Source organism: Octodon degus, unplaced genomic scaffold (assembly GCF_000260255.1).
Source record: "Octodon degus isolate 3935 unplaced genomic scaffold, OctDeg1.0 scaffold00005, whole genome shotgun sequence".
NCBI lineage: Eukaryota > Metazoa > Chordata > Mammalia > Rodentia > Octodontidae > Octodon > Octodon degus.
In genome coordinates, this window is record NW_004524581.1 from 13,861,088 (window position 1) to 13,868,592 (window position 7,505).

At 40.4% G+C, this 7,505-nt stretch overlaps 1 protein-coding gene across 2 annotated transcripts in view; it reads left to right on the forward strand.

The window, feature by feature from the left end:
* The window catches only part of Adk (adenosine kinase), a 563,958-nt gene that overhangs the window by 443,885 nt on the left and 112,568 nt on the right, over nt 1-7,505 (forward strand). The gene's annotated exons all lie outside the window — the stretch shown is intronic.

Sequence of the window (7,505 nt, forward strand, 5' to 3'; positions counted from 1 at the left end):
AAAAAAGCCAAACAGAGGAAGTAACTCAAAGCCCTCCAAATAAGCAATGGCCTCAAAGGCACAATGTTACATATATAGAAAAATTGATTCATTTGATACTCACATAAACCTAGCGGTAGATGGGTTACCTTACCAGTTCCACAGATAATAAATGGGCTCTATGACTTACACATCCTCATAGCTAACCGATACTGGCGGCAGAACAGAGATCAGCTCCCGGAGTCTGGTACTCATTAAAGTAAATTCACTGCTTTCTGTCTCCTAACATTGGAAGAGGAGATCAGACTTCAAAATGATATAGGAAAGTGAAAAGTATCTTGAAACTCAAAATTGGTAAAATACAAGCCAGAATAATTTGAGAAAATTAGCACACCTGAATAAAGATCCAGAGAGGCCTTATAAGTGTGATGTGAAATGATGTAGGATGACCATTCTGTATTGTGTGGTAATAGCGAAAGGCACACTCAGGATTCATAGAAGCAGTACCGTCTGTGGCTGGCCTGTAGAAGAGTGGTTGAAAGTACTGTGGTCACTGTAGTCAGACTCATCCTGGCTCCATGACTTACATTTGTGGCATTAAGCAAATTAACCTTATAACTCAGTTTCTTCACCTATAAAATAGGACATCATAATAGTAGTTACTGCCTAGAGTAGTGAATGAATACTTTTGAATGATATGCATGATATTCATGTGCATAGTAGGGATAATTGTAGTACCTACTACTGAGAGAAATGAGTGCTTTATAGACCACTTTCAAGCTTAATGAAGGCTTGTGCTTCAGTTGTATGGACTTTGTTCTCTCTTTTCATCTTTTTCCTTTCTCGTTAGAACTTTTTTTTTAATGAACAGAATATATTTATTGAGGGAAAGAAAGCTCCTGTCCAAGAGAGGGACAGGAGGGGGGCCCAAGCGGGTAATTCCCCCTCTCGTTAGATCTTATAATTCAAAACTTGATACTCATTCAGTGTGGCAGTGTATACCTTTAATCCCAGCACTCAGGAGGCTGAGGCAGGAGGATCAATGCAAGTTTGAGACCACCCTGGGCTACATAGTGAGACTGTCCACCCCTCAAAAATTGATGTTCCTGGGCCAGCCAAATAGCTCAGTGGATTAAAATGCCTGCAAGCAGGTGCAAGGGTGAGGGATTTGATCCCTGGGCCTGCCGTGCCAGCCCAACCCCCAGGGTGCGCTGAGATGGCAATTGAGACTGGGCATGGTGGTGCATGCCTGTAATCTTGGGAGGCTGTAAACAGGAGGATCACTACAAGTCCGATCTAGTAGTGAGACCCTGAACACCCTGTAGACCCTTCCCTAAAATATAAAAAATACAAAATTGATGTTCTTTCTAGAAATGTTGAGGCAACACAAAGAATTGGTAGTTTAGGGAGCATTAAAATGAGTCATTAAGAGAAAAGAAAGTAATTATTTATTAAGTTCTCAGCATGCCCTATGTGCTACATGAAGCTCTTTCACTTACTTCCTTCTCTTTAATAACTTTAGTCTTAGAAAAGTTGCCAGAATCGCACAGACTTCCTCTACACCCTTCATCCGCCTCTCCCTAATATGAACATCTCAGATGTGACCAAAGTGTAATGACCTGGCCCACAAACTTCAGCGCCAGAACTGGGACCGTAGGCTTTGTTCTCATGTCACTTTTTCCTCTTAATTTCCTTGTTCCATCTCAGAATCTGTCCAAGCCCAGATCACACACTGCATTTATCTGTCCTCTTGCAGTGTGTGACACTCTCACTCTCTGTAGACCATCCCTCACTCAAACTCAGTTTCTCTGGTTTTTTCTCATAGTTAATTCTTCACCAAATTCTGTGTCTTTCTCAGAGCAGGGGGTTAAGCAGCATCGCTGCTTACTGCTAGCCACGTTAACCTTGATGTGTGAATTGAGGAGGTATTTGCTGGGTTGGCCTCTAGGAAGTGAAGACTTTCCCACTGTCAGCAATAAATATCTTGGAGGAGATTCTTTACGGTTTAGCTAACGTCCTATTTTGTCTACTAATTTTAGCATCACTAAGGAGATGACTGGTTAAGGTGACTCATAGTTACTACTGTTGAGACAAATACATAACACCCACAAGTTAAAAGAGGAAAGGTTTGTTTAGCTCACAATCTGTAGAGCTTTTAGTTCATAATCGGCTGACTCCAAGGAAGAGTGACTTGGCAGAGGAATACGCAATGGAGGCACAGCTCATAGCAGGCAGAAGACAGCCAAAGCAAGCAAGCGAGACTAGGCATTGTGGCACACACCTGTAATCCCAGCACTGCGGAGGCTGAAAAACAGGAGGTTCACCTTGAGTCCGAGCTGCATAGTGGGACCCTGTACCAAATACATTAAAAAAAAAAAAAAAAAAAAAAAAAAAAAAAAGCAAGCAAGTAGTCTTAGTGGCTTTTTTCCTGCCCCTTTTATACTCTATTTAGGTATAGGGATTAGAGCAGTGCCAAGCCAGTGGACTGGTTTTGTAATCACATACCTTTCATCCCAGCATTGCACCATGAATCAGTCACACTCCAGTCCCAGCCACCTCTGAAAAAGCTCTACCTATGACTGCATAGAGCTTTGAGGGGACATCCGGACGCAGGCCATAAGAGTGATGTCTATCAGTTTTCTCCACTCCAGCCTTTTACAATGAATAGATTATCTTTGTGCATTGTTAGTTGTTTCTTTCAGACAGAGTCTCACTGTATAGTTCAGGCTTGCCTTGAACTCACTGTAACTCAGGATGACCTCAAACTCACAAGGATCCTCCCGCTTCAGCCTCCTGTGTACTGAGCTGATAAGCTCAGACTGCTCATAGGATCTGAAAGGGAGATTTGGTGCTACACATTGAACTCAGAGCCTTAGTTTTGTCACTAGATAGAACTGTAGGACGTCCTGTTAGCTTGCTCAAGGTCATGTGAGTAATAAACCTAGATCTGTCATTTGCTAAAGTTTCTTGTAGGCTTACTGTTTCTGGTAGGTTTACTGTTCTGTTATTATCTGTGAGCTTATGTGTGTTAGAGAAGAAAGGAGGATGCAGAAGGGGAAATATTTTAGGCCTAGAAATATGTAGTTTGGGAAAGATAAAATTAAGGTTTTGAGAAAAGTTACTATACCAGACAACGATCGCAATGTGAGAGCACGGTGATTCCCAAACGGGCAGGGAGAGCTTGGATGTGACCGACAGTTCCCCCTGCCTGAGGGGCAAAGGGATCTCGCATCAGTTGTGGGTGTGAATGCAAATGGGGGAAAGTTTACATGAATCTGGAGAGAGGTGTTTTCTATTTGGAAAGTTTCAATCTTGAAATGCCATTTTTCTAAGATCTAATTTGAAACATACAGGTTTCTTTGAGTAAATAACCAAACTCCCTTGACTAACTCTATCTGCCACAGGGTTGGTGGAAAACAACCATGGAATTGTATTTGTAATTTATTCCCTATACCACCTTGAGGAATATATCCTTTAAAAAAAAAAAAAAAAATCCTAGCCAGGCACAGTGATACACACCTGTAGTCCCAGCTACTCGGGGGGATGAGGCAGGAGAATCATTTGAACTTCAAGGTTAGCCTAGACACCTTAGCAGGACAGAATGTTAAGGCACAGGAGGCAGCTCAAGGATATAGTGCTGGGCTACCATGTGCAAAGGAAGCCTTGGGTTCACCCTGTACTGCAGAAGACAAACCAAAACATCCAAACTGTATTACAAGCACAAGATTCTGCTCCCAGGATGATAAAGTGAATCTGTTTACCTCTTATCTTTATTAAATATGAACTATAAATATATATATATACACACACACACACACACTTTTTTTTGTATTTTTAGAGAAGGATCTACAGGATGCTCAGGGTCTCACTACTAGATCAAACTCATGGTGATCCACCTGTTTACAGCCTTCCAAGAGCTGGGATTACAGGCGCGCACCACCACGCCCAGTCTCAGTTGCCATCTCAGGGCGCCCCAAGGGATGGGGCTGGCATGGAATGTTAACATTTTCTTCTCTTTTTTTTTTTTTTTTTTCTCGTTCTGTTTCTTTTTTTCTTTTTTGGTACCAAGGATCAAACTCAGGACCTTGTACTTGCCAGGCTGGCACTTATGCTCCTGAGCTGTCTCCCCAGCCCATGAACTGTGTTTGATCGGAGGCAAAGCTGCTGTAATAGTATAATTGTACTAAGAAGGTTAGAAGACTATACATGATATACATGAATGATGTGAAATAAATAGGTAAATGTATTTAATAGAGTGAAGACATCATTATTGTATAGTAGTTTTGGTCCTTTCAGCTGTTACTGATCATTTGTAATAGTCTATTTCCAAAACTGTAGGGACTTTCGTTTCTCAACAGAGTTCAATCTCTCAGTCCTGTTCTAAAATAAGCAACTTGGCCAGGGTGGTGGCATACGCCTTTAGTCCCCACACTCAGGAGACTGAGGCGGGGGATCACGTGAGACACTATCTGAAAAAAAAAAAAAAATACACTGTAAGTAAAAAATAAGAATAAGCAACTGAAAGCAAAATAGTCACCATGTTAGAGAGGTCACCAGTATATATGTAGTAAGTGCCTATTCTTTGTTGAAACAACAGTCCAGCACAAGTCACCATCAGCTGGGTACATTAGATTAGCTTCATATATTATCTGGGAAGAATTTAGTGAGGAGGGGCCAGGGAGATGGCTCGGTGGAATAAGTGCTTTCCTGGCAAGCGCAAGGGCCTGAGTTCAATCCCCAGTTCCACAAAAAAAATAATAATTTAGTGAGGAAACAACAAGTCTTTCACTGGAGATTACTATGCCTTTAAAAATGTCATATTTAAAAAAAAAATCATACTTGCTGCTATGGCAGAACATCCCAGCACTTGGGAGGCTGAGGCAGGAGGATTGCCACAAGTTCAAACCCAGCCTGTTCTTGATAGTGAGCTCAAGGTCAGCCTCAGCTGCATAGCAAGACCCCTCAAAAAATATAAAAACAAATAAATAAAAGTGGCATACTTTCTAATGTTTGAAGTGGAGAGGCCGTTAAAACATCTCCATTTTGTTTACCTAAATTTTCCTCTCCTATATTTCCTTCAGTTATGACACTCAGATTTTGCTGTCTAATATGTGTTTCTTTCTCCGTAACTGTTGGAAACTTTGCACGGAGGCTCATAGAACACAGGCAAGGATTGCTAAGTTGTTAACATGGATGCAAACATGGGGGATTGGATTTTGTTTAGTTGTTGTTGTTTTGGGTTGGGGGGGTTGTTTGTTTATTTGTTTTGGTGTTTTGTTTTGTCTTTTTGGGGCAGGGTCTCGCTATGCAGGTTAGGCTGGCCTTGAGCTCACTTTGTAGCCTGGGCTGTTCTTGAGCTCAGCAATGATCCTCCTGCCTTGGCCTCCAGAATCCTGGGATTATAGGTGCGCACTATCATGCCTGGCTTTGAAAACATGGTTTTAAAACTCTGCGGTTAGTTTTACATCAAGGGGCTTGTGATGTAAAGCAAAATGACCTATATGGGGGCCGGGGAGATGGCTCAGTGGAATAAGCACTTCCCTGGCAAGTGCAAGGGCCTGAGTTCAATCCCCAGTTCCGCCAAAAAAAAAAAAAAAGAAAAAAGAAAAAAGAAAAGAAAATGACCTATATGGTATAAAAATAGAATGAAATGAGTTTTAGGATTCTTTGCTCTAATTCTACGAAATGCACTAGAGGAATTTTGATAAAGATTACATAAAGCCTGTAGCTGGGCGGTGCGTGCGTTTCATCGTCTTGGCACTTCCCGCCCAAGAACGAGGGGCGCTTTCCATTTGCTGATGACCTCTTCTATCTCCTTTTTCGAAGTACTATATTTTTTTAATGTAGAGATCTTTTATTTCGTTCATGAGGTTAATTTCTAAGTATTTCATTTGGGGGGATGTTATTGTAAAGTGTGTGGTTTCCCTGATTTCTCTCTCAGGGGGTTTGTTATCTGCATACAGGAATGCTGTTGATTTTTGAGTGCTGACTTTGTATCCAGCTGTGCTGCTGAATTCGGTTACCAAATCTAGAAGTCTTGGTGGAGTTTTGGGGGTCTTCATATCACCTGCAAATAATGATAATTTAACTTCTTCCGTTCTTATTCTTATTCCTTTTATTTCTTGTTTCTTCTTAATAGCTCTGGCTAAAGTTTTCAGAGCTATATTGAATAAGAGAAGTGATAGTGAACATCCTGTTCTTATTGTGCTGTTCTTGACTTTAGTGTGAAAGCTTCAGTTTATCCAAAAATGGGCATCTGAAATGAATAGACACTTCCCAGATGAAGAAGTAGAAATGGCAATAGATGGATGACAAAATGTTCCACATCAGTGGTCATTCAAGAGATGCAAGCTAAAACAACACTGCGATTCTTTCTCACCCTAGAAAGAATGGCTGTTGTCAAGAAATCATACAGTAACAAATGCTGTAAGGGAAGTGGGGGGGAAAGGAACCCTTCTCCACCTTTGGTGTAAGAGTAAACTGGTGCAACCACTATGGAAATCAGTGTGGAGATTGTGCAAAAAACCAGAAGTTGCATTTGACCCAGGTATTCCCCTTCTTGGTAGATTCCCAAAAGAACTAATAGTGTCATATCACAGTGATGTATGCACACCTATGTACATGGTGGCACAGTTTGTAATAGCTGAATCGTGAAAACAACTAGTTGCCCATCAACTGATGGATGGATAACGAAGATAGGGAAGTTTGCTTGTTTGTTTTTAATATAATAGTACTACTCTGCCATAAAGAAGTATAAGCTTGAGACATTTCTAGGTAAAGGCATGTACTTTGAAACCATACTCTTAAAGCAAATAAATCAGATACACATGTGTAAATACTGCATTGTTTCTGTGGTGTAAAAAACTGAAAATGGAATTAAGGACCAAAATGCATAATTGATATTGAGAAATGGGAAGAAAACGTTCAAGTGGAGAGAAGAAAGGGGGGAAGGAAAGTTCTGGACTAAAAAGAAATGAGACTAGAAGGAAAAAAATGTGGAAGGAAGGGAGGAGAAGGGAAGGAAGGAGAATAGTGATCTATCATGTACAGATCCAATGCCCTATGGTGAATGTGACCGCTGTGTGTATCTAAATTGTACCAGAAATAAATAAGTAAATGCTGGATGTGGTGGCATGTGCCTGTAATCCCAGCACGTGGGAGGCTGAGGCAGCGAGCTCAAGGCCGGCCTGAACTGCATATACCTAGCAAGACTGTGTCTCAAGGACCCCCCCCCAAAAAAAAAAAAAAGTAAAGTAAAATAAAAATAAAATCAAACTTTTGAGAATTAATTTGTAAGTGTTTTAATTATTTTTATTTTTACTAGATTGCAAATTGAAAATAAGTTATTTACAAACATAAATGAAATAACAATAAAAATTGTCCAAAATAAAAGTGAAGAAAGAATTTACAGATCAGTCATAATAGTTCACTGTGTCAAAACCAAGAAACTTATATTCATATAATTAGAGAATTCTTAAAGTAGAAAGGAGTAGGCAATAAATATTTAAAGATTTAAAATTTCTGAA